This window comes from Tiliqua scincoides, chromosome 2, assembly GCF_035046505.1.
Source record: "Tiliqua scincoides isolate rTilSci1 chromosome 2, rTilSci1.hap2, whole genome shotgun sequence".
Classification (NCBI taxonomy): domain Eukaryota; kingdom Metazoa; phylum Chordata; class Lepidosauria; order Squamata; family Scincidae; genus Tiliqua; species Tiliqua scincoides.
In genome coordinates, this window is record NC_089822.1 from 135081590 (window position 1) to 135104565 (window position 22976).

The window sequence follows — 22976 nt, forward strand, 5'->3', positions numbered from 1 at the left end:
CACATAGGTAACGATATGCATACTGTACTGCCTCAGGAAAAACTGCACCTGGCTCGTGTGTAAATGTGGCTGATCAAGGCAAGATCTTGTAAAAAGATTTTTTTCCGGGGGGGGGGGGGTAATTCTACAATTTCTTTCAGCTACCTACAGAGAAACAAGGCAAGATCCAGTGGGATTTTTCCAGTCTTGGCAGGACTGAGAAGGGTGATGGATGTTAATCATGGCCGTGAAACTCCTTCGGTATTGTAACACACCAAAATCAGATGGGCCGTATAATTATGGCCATTCTCTATGAGCCTCAGTGTTCCATTCTGCTCCCAGTATCTCTTGGGGAGAAGCCAGCCTTTCCCATTCCACCGTTTGTCTAGTCTGGTGGTTACGTGGCAATTATGCGGGAGTGCTTTAACTAATTGTCAGTCACAAAAGCAATTAGAGGAGCCATTGGATTAAGTAATAATTATAGTGATTAATTATATTTCTGTCCCCTTAGGGCTTTTATTCCCCAGTCGCCTGCTGAAGGCAAAGTGCTCATTAGAGGGCTGGGGTGGAGGGCTAAGGTTAAAAAGAGTTGGAAAGGGCCATGAAGCAGATAGTCTATTAGCCAGAAAGGTTGCCTCTTGGCTTGCATCCTCACCTATCGAGAACTCAAGAAGCACTATATAGGCAGTAGACAGCAGGTTCCCAGAGCAGAGTCCTCTGACAGACTTGAAGAGGAAGCTGTTGGTTTAGTTTCAGACACTCTGGTTGTCTTCAACGAGTTGACTTTTTGCAGTTGTCAGGTAGTTAAATTAGGCTGCCTCCCCTGTCCATCTAACACAGAGGTGGCATCAGAAGTTGGCAAGGCTGAACAGTAGCTGAGGACCCATACCGTGCTGAGCTGATCTGAACCTTCAGAGCCCCAGTTGGGCAGCATACAACATGTTATCAGGGGGCAGGTGGTGGACCATGGGGGACCAAGTGCAGGGCTTTGCCCAAAACTCCTCTCAAGCCTGGTTCTAGTGCTGAATGTATCACAGACATTGTGCTTTCTGATGGACTGTTTGGGGCATGCGAGATCCCACTAACAAAAATACTTACAACATTGATTCGAAGCCCAATCCTATCCGCCGGCCTCCTAGGGCAGAATGCGCATTCCGCTGGTGGAAGCTCTGGGATCCAGGTGGAAGTGTCACATGTTGTTATGCTTGCCAACACTGTTGCTGGCAGCCACACGTTGGTTGCTGCAAGATCACTGTCGAGTCATTGTCCACCAGAGCAGGTGAGTCAGAGGTGGAGCTGGGTGGTAGGAGGCACAAGGGAGGGCATGGGAGGAAATGGGGCATTTCTGGACAGAGAGGGGGAGGATGGATGGATCTGGCATATGCCAGATCTTATCCCCTCCTTTTAAACCTCCCCGCCCCTTTCCTTTCCTTGAACGTACGCCATCAAAATAGGTGACGTATGTCTGAGGAGACCCAGTGGCAATCGGGCAGCCTACCAGGAGGTAAGTACAAAATGTTTCTACTTACCTCCAGCAGGCTACCGAATCCCCCTTCTACCATAGGATGCTGCACAAGCTGTTTTAGTGTGACTCCATCGGTGTTGATGGAGGATAGGATCGGGGCCTTAGTCTAACATTTTCTGGCACTGATGTTGGCGCATAGTGAGACAACATATTGCCATATAGATCAAGAGTCTCTTACTCCACAAATCCTGATCATTCATTGTTGGCAACAAAGCATACCATGTTGCTGGGTGTCATATGCTATAGCCCCAATCCAGCTAAAAGTCGTTGTGACTGGGCCACACCAAAGCACCAGCCCTCAATTAGTCTTGCTTAACTTGTTCCATTGTGTTCAGCAAGACAAAGGGCCAAACTGTGTGCGATTATGTCTGCTGCACTATTAAGTAAAAGGTGTAGCTAGTCCTTCCTCTCTTTTTAATAAATGCTGCCACAAAGGTGGGCGAACCTGTGAAAGACAGGAAGGGGAGGGTTGCCTCTCTGTGTCCTGTGCAATTTTCCCACTGAAAATCACCCTGTGAACTGCTACTTGCTCCCGAAGCTGCTATATTGTTGCCAATAGTGGGTTTTTTTTTGGGGGGGGGGGGTGGATTTTCAGCAGAAACAAATTGTGTATGGTGGTGCAGAAAGAGGTTGGTGCCTTCCAGTGTGCAGCAGTCTCCACCAGGATCCCTCCTAGGGCTAGAAAGAAAGGAGGGGGCCTGTTAAACCCCTTGTTGAATAACACCAGCGCCAGCACCAAGTTGCTGGGGATCAAAGCCCTGCACCAAAGGCAAAACCCTGCACTAGAGCCTCCAGTGGCAGCCCACAAACAGTGCTTTGCGTACCAGTGCTGACACCAACACTGAATACTCAGACGTCAGCCTGGCCAGGTGGGCCTTGTAATGGACATAGGCCCTGAGCCCTAAGCCCTCAGCTGGCCCTCAGCCCAGTTTGGCTGACTCCAGGTACCACTCCTGACTGATACAATAAGCTTCATGTACAGTTCAGCCCTTACTCATGAGTCATGCCTAATTTTAACTCAGTTGAGGTGTTTGTGCAATTTTTTTTTTTTTGGCCTACTTTAAATTTGGTGCTTGCTACCTGTACCAGCTGTCTTCTTTTAAGTCATCTATTAAGTGAGGACAAACAGCTGTTCCCAACCCAACTCATACAGTATTTGGCATCCCTTGAGTGCAAGAGCTCACCAAGCAGATCCACCAAGAGTGTTTTATCTTTGGAGCCTTTTAGTAAGCTCTAACACTTCCTTCCAGCATTTCATGAAACTCACTCTAAATGCCCAGTTATTTTGGGTACCCTTTTTGTTAGCTCATTCCTTCATTCCTTATGAAATTTAAGGCACAATCCTAACCAGGTCTACTCAGAAGTAAGTCCTATTTTGTTCAATGGGGCTTATTCTCAGGAAAGTGTGGCTAGGATTGCAGCCATAGACAGGTTGTTTTTCTCCTACACAGAGCATGACAACACTTGATGGGTCTCACAACCACAGCCTGTTCTATATTCAGTCCCAGTCAGGTGACCCACGATGACATCCTTCTTTGAGAAGGTCAAGATTTCTTTTCCTTTCTGTGTTCCTCTGATCCTGAAATGTCAGAAGGAGTTTAGCCAAGATCATGACCTTTTTCTGTTTTACTTAATCAACCTTCAGGACAGCTTCCAGATTCCAGTTGTCCAGTCTTGCAAAGAAAATAAGGGAAGGTGGTAGTGGGATAGGTCAGACAAGATTGTTTAGCATCTCTCCATGCTAGGTGATCTACGTGGGCATGGTCTGAGCTTCCAAAATGTGAACAATTCATAAAACAGAACAAAGAGGGCACAGCTCTAGAAACTGGCTGAACCAATCTGTCTCCTTCCACCCCGACAACAGCAGCAGGATGAAGAGGTGGTAAATGAACTCTCTGGAATTGTGGTTCCCAATCTTTAAGAGCCCACAGAGCACTGAGGCAAAAATTGGAATAGTCGTGGACTACATGCAACCCCCCACCCCAAGTACAGAAAAAATAAAATTAAGGGCACAATCCTAGGTCACCCTTCTGCCAACCCAGGAGGGTAGCAAATGTGCCATAAAGCATGTCTGCGCCTCCTCAAGAGTCAATTGGGTCAGCGCAGGGATGCTCGCTGGCCCATGGAGGCTGAATCCAGCCTCCGCGCCAACTCTAACAGGGAAACTTGCATCGGCTGAACTCGGCTGACAAAAGGCTCTGGGGTGGGTAAGGAGGAGACGGGAGGGAGGTGTCCTGGGGCAGGGAGAGTGTGGTCCCGGCAGGGAGCAGGAGGCGGGGCTGGAACCCAGCAGATATGCCAGATCCTAGTCCCTGTTTCCAAGCAGCACAGAGCAGTTTCAAGTCGCTCTGCTCTCCTTGGACTTATGCCACTTCCAGAGGTGGTGCAAGTCTGAGGAGACCCATTGGGACTGCAGTGGCTTACCCAGGGGTTAGGTGAAGAGTTTCCCCTTACCTTCAGCTAAGCCACTTTGGTCCTAATTTTGCCCTGGACACAGTGCAGGCCTCCTGGCCTGCCTGTTCCAGCACAAGATAGGATTGCACTGCACATTTGGTAATCTGCAGGGTTACATTCAGCAAGGTACTGGAAGTGCCAGCTGTGGGTGCTCTGTTTTCTGCCCCCTCTGGTGGTCTTTGGTGGAGCACTCACTTGCCAAGATGTTGGAAGTGATCAAAGGCAATCTTTTTTTCTCCTGAGACCTCACAGACCACTTCTTAGGGTCTAACGGACCACGTGTGGTCCATGGACCACAGTTGGGAACCTCTGCTCTAGAAGCTGAATGCATTCTAGAAAGCTGGACTATCTGGATTAGATTAGAAAAGGCTCTTTGCAGATGGAGGCTGAGAGACTCCTGGCTTACCCTAGGCCAGTGATGGTGAACCTTTTAGAGACGGAGTGCCCAAACTGCAACCCAAAACCCACTTATTTATCACAAAGTGCCAACACGGCAATTTAACCTGAATACTGAGGTTTTAGTTTAGAAAAAACAACTCATACATCAACATCTTTTACCTACTATTACTTGTAACCCGTAATGAACTTTTCCTCTAGAAAGTTGTCCAATCCCTTCTTAAAGGCAAGTTGTCATCACTGCTTCCTGTGGCAAAGGGTTCTACAGAGTAATTACATGCTGGGTAAAGAAATATTGGCAGGGAGGAGGTGGTTGCAAGACCTTGCCACTGCTTATTTTCTCAAACAAGAAGGTTTTGTTTTAAAAAAGCCCTACCCACAGAAGTGGGCTCTAAGACTGCAATCCCAGCCACTCTTTCCTAGGAGTAAGCCTCATTGACTCTAATGGGGCTTACTTCTGAGTAGATAAGCACAGGAGCAGGCTCCAAGGCTGCAATCCCAGGCACTCTTTCCTGGGAGCAAGCCCCATTGACTATAATGGAACTGACTCCTGAGTAGACATGCATAGGATTGGGGTCTGGCAGTCCAACCCTATCCACACTTTCCTGGGAGTAAACCCCATTGACTTTAATGAGACTTACTTCTTAGTAAGGCAGGACCAGCAACACGTGCAGGGCTGGCACCCCAAAGCCTGCAGCAGCAGCTTTGCTGTGCCCGCCCACATGCTGCACCTTCATGCCGCATGTGAGCTGCCCGCCTTATCCCAGACAGGGGAGGGAGGAAGCGCTCCCATTGGGCTGCTGGGCAGATGGGGGGTGATGTGAGAAATGTACCCTCACAGAGCCTCTCAACCTTCCTCCTCCCCGTGGCCTGGCTGGATGGGGAACCTTGGGTGCACGCCTGGATCTCCCTCTTCCCCCTGCTGTCCGTTCCTTCCCCCCCTTGGCCTCGCCCCTCCCTCCTTTGCCCTGGCTGCTGCTAAGCAAGAGGAAGCTGGCTTTGCGGCTGCGCAGGCTCCTCAGCCTTCCACGGCAGGCACGCAGCCTAGACGCTTGCGCCTGATCAGGGTGGAGGAACGCCCCTCAGTGGGTTGCTGGCCTCACCCCGTCCCCCCCCCACCCCTGCCCCCGGCCAGGCAAGGCCTGTGGATGCCTCCCAGGGCTCCCAGTCGAGCCGGGGTTGGAGGCTCCTCCTCACTCTCCTGCGATAAGGCGGGGCGGGCGGGGGACAGCTGGGGCGATGGTGCGTGTGCCCACAGAGAGGGTTCTGCATGCCCTGTCTGGCACATGTGCCATAGGTTCGCCACCACTGCCCTAGGCCTTCTACTGATTTTGTGACTGTGGCCAGACGGGAATGAGAGACTTTAGAGCTCATATCCCCCATAGCCACTTCATTACGCCAGCCATCTATCACTGACATTTCCTTTAATTAAGAGACAATGGACTTGCCAATAGTTAACAGTCTAAAGCCTCTCTGTGGGATAGCGTGAGCAACAGGCAAGGTGGGGAGAGATGATAACAGGAGAAGCCATTAATTAAAGAGTTGCTTCAGAAAACAAAAAGAGATACCCTTTGCCTTTAAAACTTCCGTTCCCCCAGCTGGTTTTTTTAAGCTTCCACAACTGTTCTTTTTATCAGTATTGAGCCAAGGGCAACATGTAAGTGTGCATGTATATAAAAAGACTCGAGTAAGCAAAGAAAGAGCGGCTTTCTCTCACCTATGCTTCCCTCAACCCAAGCTGGCACCCCTAAAAAGGCTGAACACGGCTGACACAGATTGCAGCATACATTGACATTTGGGGCCTCTGATTATCACGGGCGATTAGCCCAGTTTGCTCCGCGATCATGGCTGGTGCTGCACACCCGCGGCCAAATCACAATGCAAGGGCAGAATGATTGAAAATCCCTTTCCTCCCAAAATGGTATTGGCATTTCAATTCCATGCTTGCATTGATCAGGCACACCAGAAGAGACTTGAAGAATTTGGGCGACTTCAGTTTTCTTTACACCCGCGCACTCTTTACAAATTGCAGAGCTCCCTTGGGTGTTGAAACAAAGACGAGCTTCTTTTCAAAAGGTCTTCATTGTCACTGATGCAATGCAATCTCTATCATGCCTCGATTCAGGCGCAGCTGTCAGAGAAAGAGAAAGTCGGATTTCGCTTTGCTTCTGTTAAAGGAGAGAAAACGCCACGGTAATTTTTCCTCAATCATTTTTTTTCGAAAAAGCCGCTTTTATATGCCAAGCGTTGCATTATATCAGGCTTGCTTATAATTTACTGAAGTGCAAGGAGATAATTATGGCCAGGCCCCTTGAGAAAAATGCTGGCCCATTAGCCACGCGCAAAGACTGTCACTCCTGCCGGAATACTCAGTTAAACTAAGCCTGAGTGCTACCTTGCGCTCCATGAGTTGCTGAACAGTTTTCCTTAAGGATAATTCGGTTCAAAGGACAATGAGGATTTTATGCATCCCACCAACAATGTTCACAATGTTTTTACAGAGCGAAAGAACAAAAAACGACAAGTCCCTGTCCTCAGTAACTTACAATCTAAATGTCAATAGAGTGGGAGGTGAAGAGGAAGCACACATCACAAGGAACGAACACTTATATAAGGACTTCTGAGCTGCATTATGTCAGGCAGGATAATACAAGCAAGTGCTGTTAAATAGACTCAGTTCTTGTTCTGACTGTGAATCAGGCTTAGTGTCACTTATCCTGTTGGTTTTTACTTCTTTCTTTCTCCTGTGCTGTTGATGAGGCCATTTTTTCCCCACATTTTTACACCGCCCTTCCACTAAGGAGCTCAGGGTGGTGTACATAGTTTATTCCCTCTTTTTGTCCTCACAACAACCCTGAGAGGTAGGGAAGTTGAGAGAGAGAGAGAGAGTGTGTGTGACTGGTCCAAAGTCACCCAGGAAGCGTCGTGGCTGAGTGGGGATCTGAATATCTGGATCCTCCAGGTCTAAGTCCAACTCCCAAACCACTACATCAGTGGTCCCCAAACTTCCTGCTGCCAGAACAGCTCTCGGCACCCAGACAGAGTCAGCAATGATGCGTGGCACAATGATGTTATCGCCACTTACTTCTGGATTTGAGACAATGACGGGACTCTAAAAATGGTGGTAAAAGGCTCAGAGCAGGCGGGCTTTTCAAGCACTGGAAACTGTGCACAGAAGCTCTGTCCACCAAGCCTCTGCTCCACAGTCCTCTGCACTGTGTCGAGCAGATGCTGCTGGGAGGTGAGCATTCCATGCCACCCCTGAGCGCTTGCTGCACCACCTCACTGAGCTCTGCCTCACAGTATGGAAACAGCTGCACTACGCCATCCTGGCTCTCATGTTGATACTGGAAGATAAAAATTAGACAGTTGTGCACTCATCTCTCCACTCTCCCTCTTCTTACCCCTCAGCATTCACCAAAGAATACAACAGCCCAGAAAGACAAGCAGAGTTGTCTTTGATGGTTTTTGGACCAAAAATGGTTAAAGATGAAATAAGGAAAGTTAGGAAAGTGGGCTCCTCTTCAGCCAGGTGAGACTTAGAATTCCCATTGCCCAGCCCTGATTCAGCTGTGCTTCAACACAACAAGAAGAAAGGTAGAAGAGAGAACTGTCATTCACCAGAAGGACATTGCATTTGGAAGAGCTTCTGCTCCATTCAGTCACTGCCCTCTCCAGGTTGGGCTGAGAAAAGCCCCCTTATGAATCCCTGGTGAGGTGCTACCAGTCATTGCAGACACTCAGTATTGAGCTAGCTGGACTCAAGATAAGGCAACTTCATCTGTTCAGATGGTGTGCAAGTCATGAGTGGTACAGTGTTGTCACTAGGGTTGGTGTCACCCAGTGTGGTTTGTGGGCTCGCTCCCATGGATCTCCTCCTGTATCAACTGTGGCTGGAAAGGTCTCTGGAGTCCAGGTCTACAAGACAGAAGCCCAGGAAGTCTGATAGACATGGTCTCCAGGGATGGGTAGACCTGGTCTTGCAGAGGAAAAGTCTGACAAGGTGGCTAGATCTACTGGGTGGGTAGATCTGGACCCCAGAGCTTTTGATGTCAGCCTTCCCTGGTGGTGTCACCCACATCCCCTGCACCACATTCCCTGCACCCCTCCAATGATGTCACTGGAGTGGCATCAACCTGGGTAAAGCAGCCATGTACATGGATGTCTGCTGGGTGATGCAAGCCTGCTGGACCTCCTGCATCTTCTCGGTCTAGCAGCAGCGAAGAAGGATTCTCATGGCACCAGAGTGCTCCAACTATTCCCTTCTCAGGTTGCTGCTCTCATTACACATATTTTTTTAATTATTGAGATTCCTTCAAAGTTATAATTACCACAGAAATCATTGTTCTGCATTAAAGCAAAACTGGGCTAAAAGGCACATTACAAGGCTATTGATGTTAATTACAGGAATTCATGACAAAGAAACTGGCAATAATGTTCTCATTTATTGGAAGATAAGGAGGCCAGAAGTATCTACAGGATGTGATATCCTAAGGCTGGACTCCTTGGAGAATTATGGCATGATGCTATCGAGGAAAATGGGCCCTACTCAGCATCTCCACAGCAGGGGATCTACGATTATGTTAATGCCTGGTGCAGATCATCTGCAAAGCACTTTAGGAACCTTTAATCCGGCCTTATAAAAGCACTTGTGATGAAGCAGTGCTCCAAAAGCCTCCCTCTCCCATCCCCTCCACCTCTCTTATAGGGAAAGAGAACATAGAGATGTCAGCAGAAAAGACAAGGATTGCCTCAGGAATACTTGGGCGAAACCATTATGAAAGAAACATCTATCCCTGCGTAATACTCCTGTAGGAGAGGAACACAGGATTGGTCAAGGAGATGTGGCAAGAATGAGAGGGTGCTGAATTCTTCTCCTGCCATTGATTCTGCCCTGCAAATCTCTCTCCCTCCTTTTTCAGTGTTTAATTCTCCTCCCCTGATAGGTGCTCTAAAATCAGAAATGAAACCACCAGTGGGGAAAAATGCAAGGGGTGGGTGGGATAAACAGGGATGGATCTGTGGCCAGAGGTTCTTCCCCTCTCATCTGTCATTTTCCCCTGTCAGTCCTTCCCTGCAAGTGCTTCTTATTCCCTTGTCCTTACTATCTCCATAAAGGTGAGGTGGCAACCAGACATTGAACAAATTAATGGTTTCTTCAGACCAAACTGATGAAACTGCCAACCTGAGGCTCTATGCACACTTACTGCTATGGGTACAGAAACTACTTGACCATGGCAAAATCACATGCTACTGTAGTAAGCCACTGAGGTTTGTCTACAGTGTACACCAAAATGCAGGCAGAGCTAATCCCCCCCACCCAGCCGCTCCCTGATGTCTATTGGCCGGCAAGGACCTATCTGCTTGGCCCACGTTACAGGTATTTTAGTCTGATCTACACCTGGCTATGAAGAATGAGGAGGTAGAATTCTTGACTATACTATTGTAGATGGCAGGTGGAGTCATATTGTTGAATATTCCCACACTTTAAAGAAAATATTCCCACTATGCCTAATGTGTGTAGTAAGCTACTACACTGATAGTACAGTTACTTACTTGATCTTAGCCAATACTACACTGGTAGAGTAGTAAACAAAATGTACAAGTTGTGTATATACTATCAGGTTTCTAGGGTGTTTTTTTTAATGTAAAGAAGCATTCAGAAATATAATGCCTGCACTCTGAAGTGGTGTAGTCAAGAATCGACCTTCTCAGTCTGCCTCCTCATTCTGTGTCACGTGTAAAATGGCTCCACTTAACTGTAAACAATGGGGGATAACCACATAGAAATTGGCTTAGATGCTCCTAATGATAAATGTGAATAGAGTTTGAGGGTCTGTGTAAAGATCATATTGGTAATATACTCAGTGTTTCTTGAGTACATTACCAATGGGAGCTTAACTCAGGTCCCATTCGCGCAACCAGAAATGTATACAGTCTCGATTTGTATTGCCCTAGAAGAGTACTACATAAACAGAGAATGTCAGACAAGAAAGCAACTAGACAGACTTGTTTTTATTCTGGAGAATTGTTGCGCTATTTTCAGCGTTTCTTATCTGGTGATCATTCCCTTGCTTTTTTGTATTCTTACTTTGAAATTACTTTGGAAACCTAGGGATTTTACAATGGTGAAAAATGTTTTCCACAGCTTAGCAACTGCAGTAATGTTCTTACTCTAAATCAGGGGTGCCCAAACCCCAGCCCGGGGGCCAATTGCAGCCCTTGATGTCTCCCAATCTGGCCCGTGGGGAGTCCCTAGTCACCAATGAGCCTCTGGTCCTCTGGAGACTTGCTGGAGCCCATACTGGCCTGATGAAACTGCTCTCAGACTGTTCGACCTCTCATGTGAGCTGTGGGATAAGAGCTCCCTCCACTACTTGCTGTTTCACGTCTGTGATGCAGCAGCGGCAGCAAAGGAAAGGTTGGCCTTGCTTTGTGCAAGTCCTTTTACAGGCCTTGAGCTATTGCAAGACTTTCATTCATTCATATAAGTTCCACCTCTAATATATTCATTTATGCAAATTTATTGAAATTTTAAATGTAAATTAATTCTTTTTTTCCCCAGCCCCCAGCACACCGTCAGAGAGATGATGTGGCCCTTCTGCCAAAAACTTTGGACACCTCTGCTCTAAACGCTTCTGACCTGTCTTCTGTGGAAAAGCACCAGGGATATTGGTGGTATAACAATAACAATAACAATAACAATAATAAAAATAATAATAATTTTAGCTATCCAGTGATAGCTGCTGGGTCTTACTACTACTACTACTACTACTACTACTACTACTACTACTACTGAGTCTTACTACTACTACTACTGCTACTAATAATAATAATAATAGGACCCAGGAGCTATCTCTGGCATGAATTTTTTGAGGTTCAGGCAGTAATCTACATAAAACACTGTGTCACACTGTGTCTTGTTTCACTTTTGCCCAATTGTTAAAGCAATTATCAAAGCTTCCTCTCCAACAATACACACCCATTTTTCTGATGCATCCAGAAAGCTTTCCACTAAAGTCCCACAGCACATGATGTAGGAGATCCACAACAATCAGATAAGCCACTGGTTTGATTTTTTTTAACATTAAAGCAACTGTGTCATGGAATACATACCATACATTTTTGCAAGAAGCACGAGTCAAATCGCCGATGACACATGATGCATTTGGCAGATCCGCTGACTGTTTTGTTGTTGAACTTTTGTGTCTTTCCTGTAAGATGGTGGTGCCCATCCCAGGTCCCTCCCAACCAGGGTTTTTGCACAGTCTGCAGTGTAATGTCTTTTGGCGGTGTTTCTCTTATTCCAGAGATTAGTCTCTTTCAACTACCTCATTTGAGCTCCCAGATTCTTTCTCCTACTTCTCAGCCTGGCCCCTGCAATTAAGATCTATTGTGTTGCTGTCTGAAGGAGCAGCCCAAATTTCCCCCTTCTCCATGTAACCTGCTATCTTTTTGTATTTATCTGTGAGGAACTAATTGCTCAGCACAGCCATTGCTAGTGGCAAAGCAGGTGGGGGGAAGAGGAGACCAAATTAGCCATCAGTTAACCTCTAACAAGACAGTGGACCCCTAGGCAAAAATATTTACTACATTAATTTGAGGGGAAGAGCTGATTACCCTAATCATGGCACAAAGCCTTCTTCTGCTGGAAAACACTGTGAAAAGTTACATGGTATTCATTGGCTGCAATCCAATGGATAGTTAAGCATGCTTAAGCCTACTGAAAACAGTGGGCATATGTATGCTTATCTTACTGTTGGATTGTGGCTAGTTTGTCTAGGAACAAACTACATTTTCACCATTGTTGTCATACTGCATTTGTGGCTGTATTTCAGGCAGAGACAGCTTTCCCACCAGGTGCTTAATGTTATGTGCTCAGTAGCCATGACACTACTGTAGGTTAAGGTTGCAACCCCTTAGTAGGGTTGTGTAGTGGGCTTAGTAGTGAGAGTGGATGAAGCTTTTCATAGCCTAAGCATTATCCATAGCTGATGTCCATGCATCAATCTGCAGATTAAAAGCACAGGAGCAGGGGCTGGTAGAAAGTTGGCAACCTTACACTACTGTGAAACAGCAGGCAGCATGGCTGTATGTATATGGAAGTTCAGTACTTTTGAATTGGGAAATAGCAAACCGGGGATAACTTTTGTAAAATATTAATTATTCCCATTCTGCAACAGAGGTAGTTGTTTGCCTAAAACCACCTAATGAATTTATGACAGAGGTGAGACTTAAACCAGGAAAGTTCTGATTTGCAGGTCAGCCACTATATCACACCAGATCTACAATAACACATGTGAGAGATCAACATAAAATATGGGGGAATATCTCTAGCTCTTACAACTCAAGACCCCTTTTTGTTTTTGCTTCAAGTGACACTGTGGGCAGAATTTTCACAATACCTCAAATTCAAATTTGGTGGGGACACCGGGGGCCTGATAAAATTGCTTCAGGATCTATCTAGCCAATGACTCCTACTTGGCCCACCACCGCCCACATAGAGAGCATTTCCCCTCAAAGCAATCATCTGTTGGGGCAGAGACTCCTTTGTGGTGGAGGTGGAAAGGGGCCTCTGGACTGACTCACATTTACTGATTTTTTTCATTCAGTTGGTAGCTAATATGCCCCCAACCACTAGATAACACTACTCAGCTTGGCTTCTATGAATTCATCACAAAATGCCCACCACCACCAGTGAATCTCCAGATTTTCCAATATAAAAATGATTAGTTTTTATCTTGTGAGGCCCTAGAGCAGTGTTCCTCAAACTGTGGGTTGGGACCCACTAGGTGGGTTGCAAGCCAAATTCAGGTGGGTCTCCATTTATTTCAATATTTTATTTTTAATATATTAGACTTGATGCTACCCTGGTAAGTGACTGCATTTGGGGAAATGTCTCAGATCTGTATATTTAACAGGCTACTATGAAGATGGTTTTAACAATGATAGTAAATGAAACTTACTCATGGGTAAGTGTGGGTAGGACTGGAGCCTGGGATGTTCCTGGTTGATGATGTCACTTCCAGTCATGACATCACTTCTGGTGGGTCCTGACAGATTCTCATTCTAAAAAATGGGTCCTGGTACTGAGAACCACTGCCCTAGAGAGTTGCTGCCACCATTCCTGCATAGACAATACTGAGCTTAATGACAAATGAGTTGAGTGAGGGCCCAATCCTATTCAATTTTCCAGCACCAGTGCATCTGCATTGCGGCCTTGAGGTAAGGGAAAATACATTTTCTTGCCTTGAGGAGGCCTCTGTGACTGCCCCACCACTACAGGATGCAGCGCACACCCCACTGGCACGGCTGCGCCGGCACTGGAAAATTGGATAGGATTGGGCCCTCAGTATCAGATGGCTCTGTATGTTCTGTTGATGGGGAATTGGAGTGCCAAGAAAATATCTGGGTGTGTAGAATAGAGCCCAAGAAGACTTATGTAAAGCTGAGGAGGCTTTCATTTTCAAAATCCTTAGGGTGGGGCGTTCAGTCCTGGCTTTTGATCTATCTTTTTCTGGTTGTTGCTGTATATTTAGAAAGGGTTAGGGTTTGGGAATAATACTGGGAACAGCGGGGTGTTGGGTGAAAAACACATAAAATGCTTGCAATGGTATCTTGTCACTCAACTTTTTTCAATGGCACATTACCAGGTACATATGGACGGGGGGGCGACACATGTGGTTGGTGGTATCCATGTGTCTGAATATGGACATCTCCATGCATGCCTGTATAACTTGTGATCCACCAACCTGCATACAGCCCACCAACCATACAGAGTGGCCCACTGGGGCCCTGGTGAACCTTCTTCTTTTTCTGCCGCCCCTGGACTACTAAAGCAATTGAGACTACCAAACATCTAAGAGGTCACGGGATATGGTTGATGTGTTGCAAAGGGTTTGGGGTGGCACCACAAGTTGTGCAGGCCTGTAGGGTACGTCTGCAAGATAAACATGAACAATGTTTGAAATGAATTGATTGCTGTCGGTTCCCCCTAAAATTCCCTGGAAATTTTGTAAAGGCTCAGAGAATTCACTGCTAGTTTCCTTGATGGGTGGGGAAGAGATGACCATTCAATTTAAGTATGTAGAATAGACATGCCTTCGTATAGCTCAATGTTTCACAACAACTCTGGTCCAAAAACAGACATGACTCAGAAGACCCATGATCAGATCTCTGAACTGCTTAAATTTGAAATCAGCCCTGTAGTGAATCTGATTCTGGTTGAAGCAGTGGTGCTGGACAGATGGTGTGAAATGGCACAGTATTAAGCTCATGCCATTTTCCTGTTCTAAATCACTCCTCTTTTCCCTGTGATGGGGAAAAACAAAGGCCAGTGGCATAGCTAATGATCGTGTAGCCTGGTGCCAAGCTCAAAATGTTGCTCCGGAAGTGATGTCACAACTGGATGTGACGTCACACCCGGGCTTTTTAAAAAGTGAAAATTGGGAGGAATCCACCTCCTCCCCACAGCAGCTCACCACCCACTTGCTTTGCTGCCTCCCCCCAGTCAGTGACATAGTTAAGGCATCTATCTGCTACCTGGGGTCAAGGAAGATTTTGTAGTTCCCCCTCCATGACAAAATCAAATTTAATTAATTAAGTAAATAAATAAAAAGTTATTGGTTCTGTACTGTATCATAATAACATTGGCACTTAGAACAATCAGGCTACAATCCTAACCAATTTTCCAGCACTGACATAAGGGCAATGCAACTCCAAGGTAAGGAACAAACATTGCCCTACCTTGAGGAGGCCTCTGTGACTGCCCCCCAACTGCAGGATGCAGCACATGTCCCACTGGCACAGCTATGCCAGCGCTGGAAAGTTGGTTAGGATTGTGCCCTCAGTCTCATATGTCAGTTTTGAGTTAAGCAAATCCACTTTTTGTTCCATAAAGGCAGTTGTGTTTTCATTTTCTGGTTAATTGGCCATAACTTTTGATAGAATACAAATATTCCAAGGCGGTTTGTTTCATTGCATTCTGCATTAAATTACCTTTCCAATGATATATAACATGATGGTATTTCATACATTCCAAGATTATCACAATTTTGGTCACCAGTGTCAAGCTCAGCTTGTTGCCCCCCTAAAGCTTGATGCCCGTGCTACTGCTATCCCTGCACCCCCTTAGCTACGCCACTGACCCTTAGCTACGCCACTGACAGAGGCACAGTATCAGTACTTGCCTTTTCCAACGTACCATAAAGCAAACAGTAGCTTTGAGGAAGCAAATGGATTGGGAGCAATGTAGCACACACACACATACACCCCGTGGCCCACATAGCTTGCTTTGGCCTTCCGGAGGTTTGGGGTAGAGTGCACTGAACCAAATTGTGTGGTTATGTCAGCAGGTGGTGCTATTTTTCATTCCAAGGTCAATAAAATTATGGTTGGAGGGATCTAATAAAAAAAGACCAGCAGCTCTGCTTGGGAAAGAGTCCCTAAAATGGCAGAAAAATTAACATCCTTGGGAATTATCTCAAGTATGCTCTCGCAGGGTTAATTCTGGACCTCTTGCCAACATGAAGGCTTTGTGTGATTCCTGCAGTCTTTTGTGCTACATTCTTTGTATTACCAGTATCTGTTCTCATAGCCTGGTGCTGCAAGAAAGGGTCTGATACAAAAAAGCTATATATAGCCCCCCCCCCCATCCTTGAATCCTGAATGATATGCTTGCATGGCTGTGATGGAGTTGAGATGTACACAAGTGGGGAGAGAGAGAGAGAGAGAGAGAGAGAGAGAGAGAGAGAGAGAGAGAGAGAGAGATGGGGTTGCAAAAGGGATATACTGCGTTCCAAAGGAGGGACCTGGGTTTAACCAACCCAGCACTTCAAAGGTTAAAATAGGGACATGTGTGTAGGATTCCTATGGCCATACCAAGGATGACCTCCAAAGGACCCTCACCTCCCAATTATATATTGGTGAAAACCATATCTGTCTGTTGTGCTGCTCTACTCAGCAACTGCTGGTCTTGCATTGATTTAAAAGCCAAGAGTGCTTGCTTTCTTGATTTATACTATATGTGAAAGTCAGAATTGACCTACAATATGTTATCAGGAGCACAAAACCTTGGCAACTTGCAGTGTGTGAAGGAGCAGGCTATGCCCCGCACAGCGCATTGGGGTTCATGTGCATGTCCTTGCCTAACATGTGCCCTAGAGGCAAGATGCATCCACCACGCCCATTCCCACTTACAGTTTTAATTGCTAGAGCCTGGAGGGAAGGGTCTTGAACTCTGAAGAATGACAAGCAACTCAAAGCATCCCCAAAAGGCAGGAAGAGGGACTCAGTGGGGACAGCAATTTCCTAGCGACAGAGACTAGAAAATAGGGGTAGTTCCCAGTATAAAGAGACAGTCAGAGCTGTTGGCAACCTTCAGTCTCGAAAGACTATGGTATCGCGCTTTGAAAGGTGGTTCTGGAACAGCGTCTAGTGTGGCTGAAAAGGCCGATTTGGGAGTGACAATCCCTTCCACACTGGGAGCAAGTGCAGTCTGCCCCTGGTCTGTCTCCCTGGCTGTGGGCCTTCCTTCTTTGCCTCAGACTGTTGACTGAGGCAAAGTTGACACTTTCAACTGTTGACTGTTGAAGTGTCTCTTCAAACTGGGAAAGGCCATGCTGCACAGCCTGCCTCCAAGCGGGCCGCTCAGAGGCCAGGGTTTCCCACTTGTTGAGGTCCACTCCTAAGGCCTTCAGATCCCTCTTGCAGATGTCCTTGTATCGCAGCTGTGGTCTACCTGTAGGGCGCTTTCCTTGCACGAGTTCTCCATAGAGGAGATCCTTTGGGATCCGGCCATCATCCATTCTCACGACATGACCAAGCCAACGCAGGCGTCTCTGTTTCAGCAGTGCATACATGCTAGGGATTCCACTCTGCAGCACTGAGCCAGGTTGCTGGAGGCCCTAGGTCAAAGTCCTGCCCATTCCCTGGCAACATATTGGGTGTAATCACTGCCCATGAGTTGGCCTGGCAAGGTGAGGACTCCGATGGTCATGGGACTCTGGCCTGTGCCTAACCCAACTGACTTCTGCTGCCGTGCCATGAAACACTCTTGTAACCATGGGCAAGTCACGATCTCAGCTTAATTACCTCACAAGATTGTTGTAAAGAAAGCATGGGATATAAGCTTCATGGAGGGAGAGTAAGAGACACTTGAGATGAAAAAAAAATAAAAGGATTTGGGTGTGGTGATATTCTGTGTGTGGACTCTGCCTCCGAATGGCTCCTTCCCAAGGCACCTCAGTTCAGTTCCTGGCCTTGATTCATTTGCTGTAGGTGGGGGTACAGGATACATTGGTGGAGACATCCCAGTCTTGGGCAGGCATCTGTCTGACTCCTGTGCAGCAGGTTCTGTTGAGGTCATTTTTCATCTGGAGCTCTGACACTTAGGAGACTGGGCAGGGCTCATCCTGCCTGCCTGAGGCAAGAACACATATAAAGCCTTCCCAGAGAATCCCTCCCAGACTCAGTGGTGCTGTGGGCAGAGTCAAGTGTCTATTCTTGTGCAGTTGCCCTTGTCGCTCCCCCCCCCTGCCATGAAGTGAGAGGTATGCTCAGGTGCCCTGACTCAGCCCTTCCTGGCAGAATTAATGGGCACCGCAGTCTTTGTCAGCTTGTGGTCTGCCTTGCCCCGGTCCTCAGCTCTGCCCTCCATCCTACAGCACTCACCTTTGGCTTGGCCATCAGCACCATGGCCCAGGCTTTGGGCCATATCAATGGGGCTCACCTCATCCCAGCACAGACCATGGTCTTCCTTCTGGGCTCTCACATCTCCCTCTAGAAAGCCGTCACCTATCGTACATCCTTGTCCAGCTCATGGGAGCTGTGGCTGGAGCTGCTCTGCTCTAAGAGTTCACCCCCAAGGAGGTCCACAGGAGCCTTGGGGCCAATAGGGTAAGTGCTGATGGCAATCGGTGAAAAGGCTGGTTAAGATGGGAGCACTACACAGCCCCAATGGGACAACCTAGGCTTTTCACCAGAGCAGTGAAGGGTGTGAGCTGTGAGCCGGAAAGTTTCAAGTTCTAATATTATTTCAATTGTGAACTCATTAGCTGGTCTTAGCTATTATTCTCTCTACTTCAGTTTCCCATCTGCAATATGGATTTGTTGTTGGCATCCTTCAGTCTCGGAAGACTATGGTATCGCGCTCTGAATGGTGGTTCTGGAACAGAGTGTCCTCTCCAGTGCGCAAAGCCTGGGTAAAGTAGGTATGGAGGATAGCTGTTACCCATGCAGCAAATCCCCCCTCTCCGTGTCGCTGAAATGGTCCAATGGAGAGGCAGAAGCCAATATGGTTGTTCCAGCGGCGTTGCAGGAGTTGCCAGAATGTGACTGTGTTCAGCCATGAACTGCCTCAGGGACTCCGGCTCTGGATTTTGCCTCGAGGTTGACTCCTGAAGCCTTTTCCACAACTGGATGTAGCCACAAGGCAGTGGAGGTTTGGGATCAGAGTTTTCCTTCTCTCAGATGAGCTGCCTTCCCAGGCTGACGAGTTCCATCGACCCGGTGGCTGTTCAGTCACCTCTTATGACAAGTACAGCCAGACTGAGGGCCTATTCTTGTCCCCAGCCCCCAGGGGATCAATATGGATACAATAATAATAAATAATAGCCTAGAACTACTGTAAAAAAATAATAATAGGCTAGTTCAGTGGTTCTGCCTGATTTATAAATGCCAAGGCTATAATGGTGATTGGGGAGCAGTGCTCCCCCCAAGTGGCAGTTTTTTAAACTCTTGATGCACATAGCCTAATCTGCTCTGTGAGTGTCGTGAACCACTAAAAATTGGTAAATGTGTTTTATTTTGTTTTGGTTAAAAACACATAAATACACAAAACACTGAATTTTGTGCTTAAAATATCTGAATAAAAACACAAAGCACTGCATTTCTGTGTTTAAGATATTTTCCTTAAATCAAAATAGATTACCCTTCCAGTTACAAATAATACTGTGGCTGCATCTGCTAATGCTATATCACCTGTATCACTACCAAGTACTCTTATAAAGCATTTAAAATTAATAAAAATGAGAACTTGGAATAAAAACACATAACACCACTTCCTGCCTTTCAAATCATGAAATCTGTGAAAAAATAAAACCATTTTCAAACATCCCAAAAAATGGGGCCATAACCCACTGGTGGGTCCTGGACTTACAGTCTGAGAACCACTGGGATGATGCATTTGAAAACTTGACATGTGCTACATAAATGCTATGAATTTCGACAAGTTCTATGGTTCTAGTGGCTTTTGTATGGGAGAAAGTCATTAGGACAGTGGTTTTCAAACTGGGGTGTCACGATGCCCCAACCTGAAAGTCCTGGCCTCTGCCCCCTTAAGGGGTGGGGGCAGGGAGGAGGCAGTGATGTAACTCCCAGGACCGCGATGCTAACGGGGCTGCAGGGACTGGGATGCACTCACCACCCTGCAGCAGCCGTCCTTGGGTGCAGGGAGCCCTGCACGAGTGTCTGCAGGGCTGCCCAGCTCATCCGAAGTGAAAGTGGAGCAATCACACTTCACGTCTGGTTTTGCGGAAGTGGAGCGCAATTGCTCCACTTTCACTTTTGGAACGTCGGGGAGCCCTCCAGACACTCGTACAGGGTTCCCCGCACCCCCAATAGGCTGCTGCAGGGACTGGTGAGTGCATCCCAGTCCCTGCAGCCCGGTTAGCCTCCTCCTCCCTGCCCCCACAAAAACTGACAGCGGTGCAAAGTCTCCATGAGAGTTTGAAAACCGCTGCATTAGGCCAAGGTTGTCACATGATCTCAACAGTCTTGACTTAAGGGCCATTTCTTCCAGAAACTCATTAAGTTGATCTGGATAATCCCTCCACCTCTTGTGCTTCATCTATAATTTGGAAAAATAAGCTGCTTCCATGAAGAGTTTTTGTGAGGCTGGGCACACAAATAATAATAATAATAATAATAATAATAATAATAATAATAATAATAATAATAATAGTACAGGTATTTATATACCGCCTTTCTTGGTCTTTATTCAAGACTTTATTCAAGGCAGTTTACATAGGCAGGCTAATTTAAATCCCCGTAGGGATTTTTACAATTGAAAGAAGGTTCTATCTTTCAAGAGCCACAACAATTCAGATGTTTCTTTCTTGATCTGGTCGCACATCCTGGCCTCCATCCTCCCACACTCAGAGCAGATGGAATAGCTCGGCTCAGCTTGTCAGCTGCTTGAAGGTCGCACGGTGCCAGTGGCCTCGAACTGGCGACCTTCAGATGTTATCTTCAGGTAAATGGAGGCTCTACCCTCTAGACCAGACCTCCTGCCCATAGACACAGCCATCCCATTCCATCCCTTACAGCTTGTGTTCCACACAATAACCCTTGGAGTCCCTCAGACAACAGTTTAGCCTCCAGTGGTAAAGGCCAGGAGGAGACACTTTTTTTACTAACATGCTTTTGTTTTCTAGCTCCAGGACAACACAATAGCTTAGCGGGATAGGCAATGACCATTGAGCTCCGCCTCACCCTTCAGGTGGTGCTGTATGTCTTCACCTCAACTGACAGCCACAGATCTGACAATGTGGGTTTTCCAGCATTGTGCATAGACTTGTCAATCACCACAGGACATCTCTTAGGGGTGGGTTTGAAAGACGGTATGCGGGACCTCCCCCCTTGAGAAATTCACAGGTCAAACGGAAACTCCCTTTACTTCCTTGAAAATTCTTCAGATGTGTCTCACAAGTGGAAACCTTCAGTTTAATCCTGAAATGTGAATTTAGGCAGCATTCAGTGTGGGGAGAATTGCTTTGCCAGCCCCAGGCTTCCAACAGGATGTCCAGTGTGGCTGAGAGGCAGATGACACCCACTGCAAAGCTTGAACCTCCATTAATATTTGCAGTCCAGCCCAGGTAAAATTGTGAAGTGGATATCAAAGAGGACAAATGTGCTTCCAAGTTAGAAAAAATTCTGAGTATGCTGGCAAGGCGGGGAAGTCTCTCCTTTTCATTCTGGGAATAAGCATTTCACTATTCAGTCCCTCAAATGCAACCTGAAGTAGTACAATCTAGAAGATGTTTTGTTTTGTCACTTCACATTGTTGTTTGCTGAAACCGGCCCTCAGGGAAGCAAAAGAGTCTTGTTTGCAGTTTGCAAAGCAGGATCAATGCAAATTCCACTTTTATCGCATCCTTCTTGTTAGTTTCCCCAACACACACAGGCATGCTCAACTTCCCCCACTCCCTTTTCTCCCAAAGGATCAGCCCCCCCCCTTGTTTGAAAATTGTACTCAATAAAATGCAAGCGTCACTTTATTCTTCCCTCAAAAGAATACTGAATATTTAGGAGGTGTGGGGGACTTACTGGGAGGGTAATCTTGGGAGGAGTTTCCCATCAGAGACCCTCAACGGCATTGTAGGCAGAGGAGAAGTGTTGGCTGAAGAGAGGACATGGCCATATCAGTAGATACTTGTCAAGTGAGCCAGGTGAAGGACAACATCCAAATTCTGCTGAGTCCCAGAAAAGAACATTAAATGGCGTGAATGTGGAGGGGAGGAGAGTGCTAAGCTAAAGCATTGGGAAATGGGAGGCTGGCACATCATTAGAACAGAAGAACAGCCCCACTGGATCAGCCCATAGGCCCATCTAGTCCAGCTTCCTGTATCTCACAGTGGTGCACCAAAAGCCCCAGGGAGCACACTGGACAGCAAGAGACCTGCATCTTGGTGCCCTCTCAGGTCACTGGGTGAGAAGGGCAACAGTTAGCATGCCCCTCAGGTGTCAGGAGATCTTGGGCCAGCCCTGTGTCTGGTTACCTATGACGTTACTGGAGGGCACAACAGAATGCACTACAATGTGTTTTAGGTTGTGGAAGATACTTTATGATCTCATGAACCAATAAGATACTTAACTGAGTACAATGTTCCCTGCACAGCTGGGGCAAAAAAACTGCAAAGCGCAGCACATGCAGTGAAAACTGCTTTGTTCCCATACTCATCCAGTGTCACTTTTATCTCCCCCTAGATCTACTACACTGACAGTTCCGTGAACCCAGCTCGATCCTTTGGACCAGCGCTGATCATGGGGACCTTTGTTAACCATTGGGTAAGAGAAAAATTTGCCTCCGGATGAGGAGCAGTGGAGGAGAAATGTGTCAAATGTGACCTTTGTGCAGAGACAAATCTATGGTGAAGAAAGGCAGATGTTCTTGCACAACCTTCACTCTGGCAAGAGAGTGATGCCATCCCACTCTCACTTGGTACAGGTTTTCTTTCTGACTCCAGGAGCACAGCCAAGCAAATCGACATCCTCCAGGGATACAGTAACTCTGAAAGAGAGGCAGAACTTGACCGCCAGAGTGACCAGCTACTGAAGACCTACTCTGCCCCACACCCTGCCCAAAATGAGTCCTGTGCTGCAGGCTCTTAATGGGGACAGACTCATCATGTATTGACAGACATGATAGACAGTCTATAAGGTACTTACTTGAGGGAAAGCAGTCTTATGTGAAGGATTCATTGGACTTAGAGTGGTTGATCTTTGGAAACCTCTAGATGGGAGAACCTTCCTTGGTGCAACCTACCTTGGTTGGCTCTGCCTCTCTCTTGCCTTTGATTGCCATGTACCTTTAAATGCCACTGGAACCTACATCAATGCTGCC

General features: G+C 46.8%; 1 pseudogene; it reads left to right on the forward strand.

Moving 5' to 3' along the window:
- Positions 1-17313: 17313 nt before the first annotated feature.
- Positions 17314-22641, forward strand: LOC136638812 (aquaporin-2-like; annotated as a pseudogene).
- Positions 22642-22976: the final 335 nt, after the last annotated feature.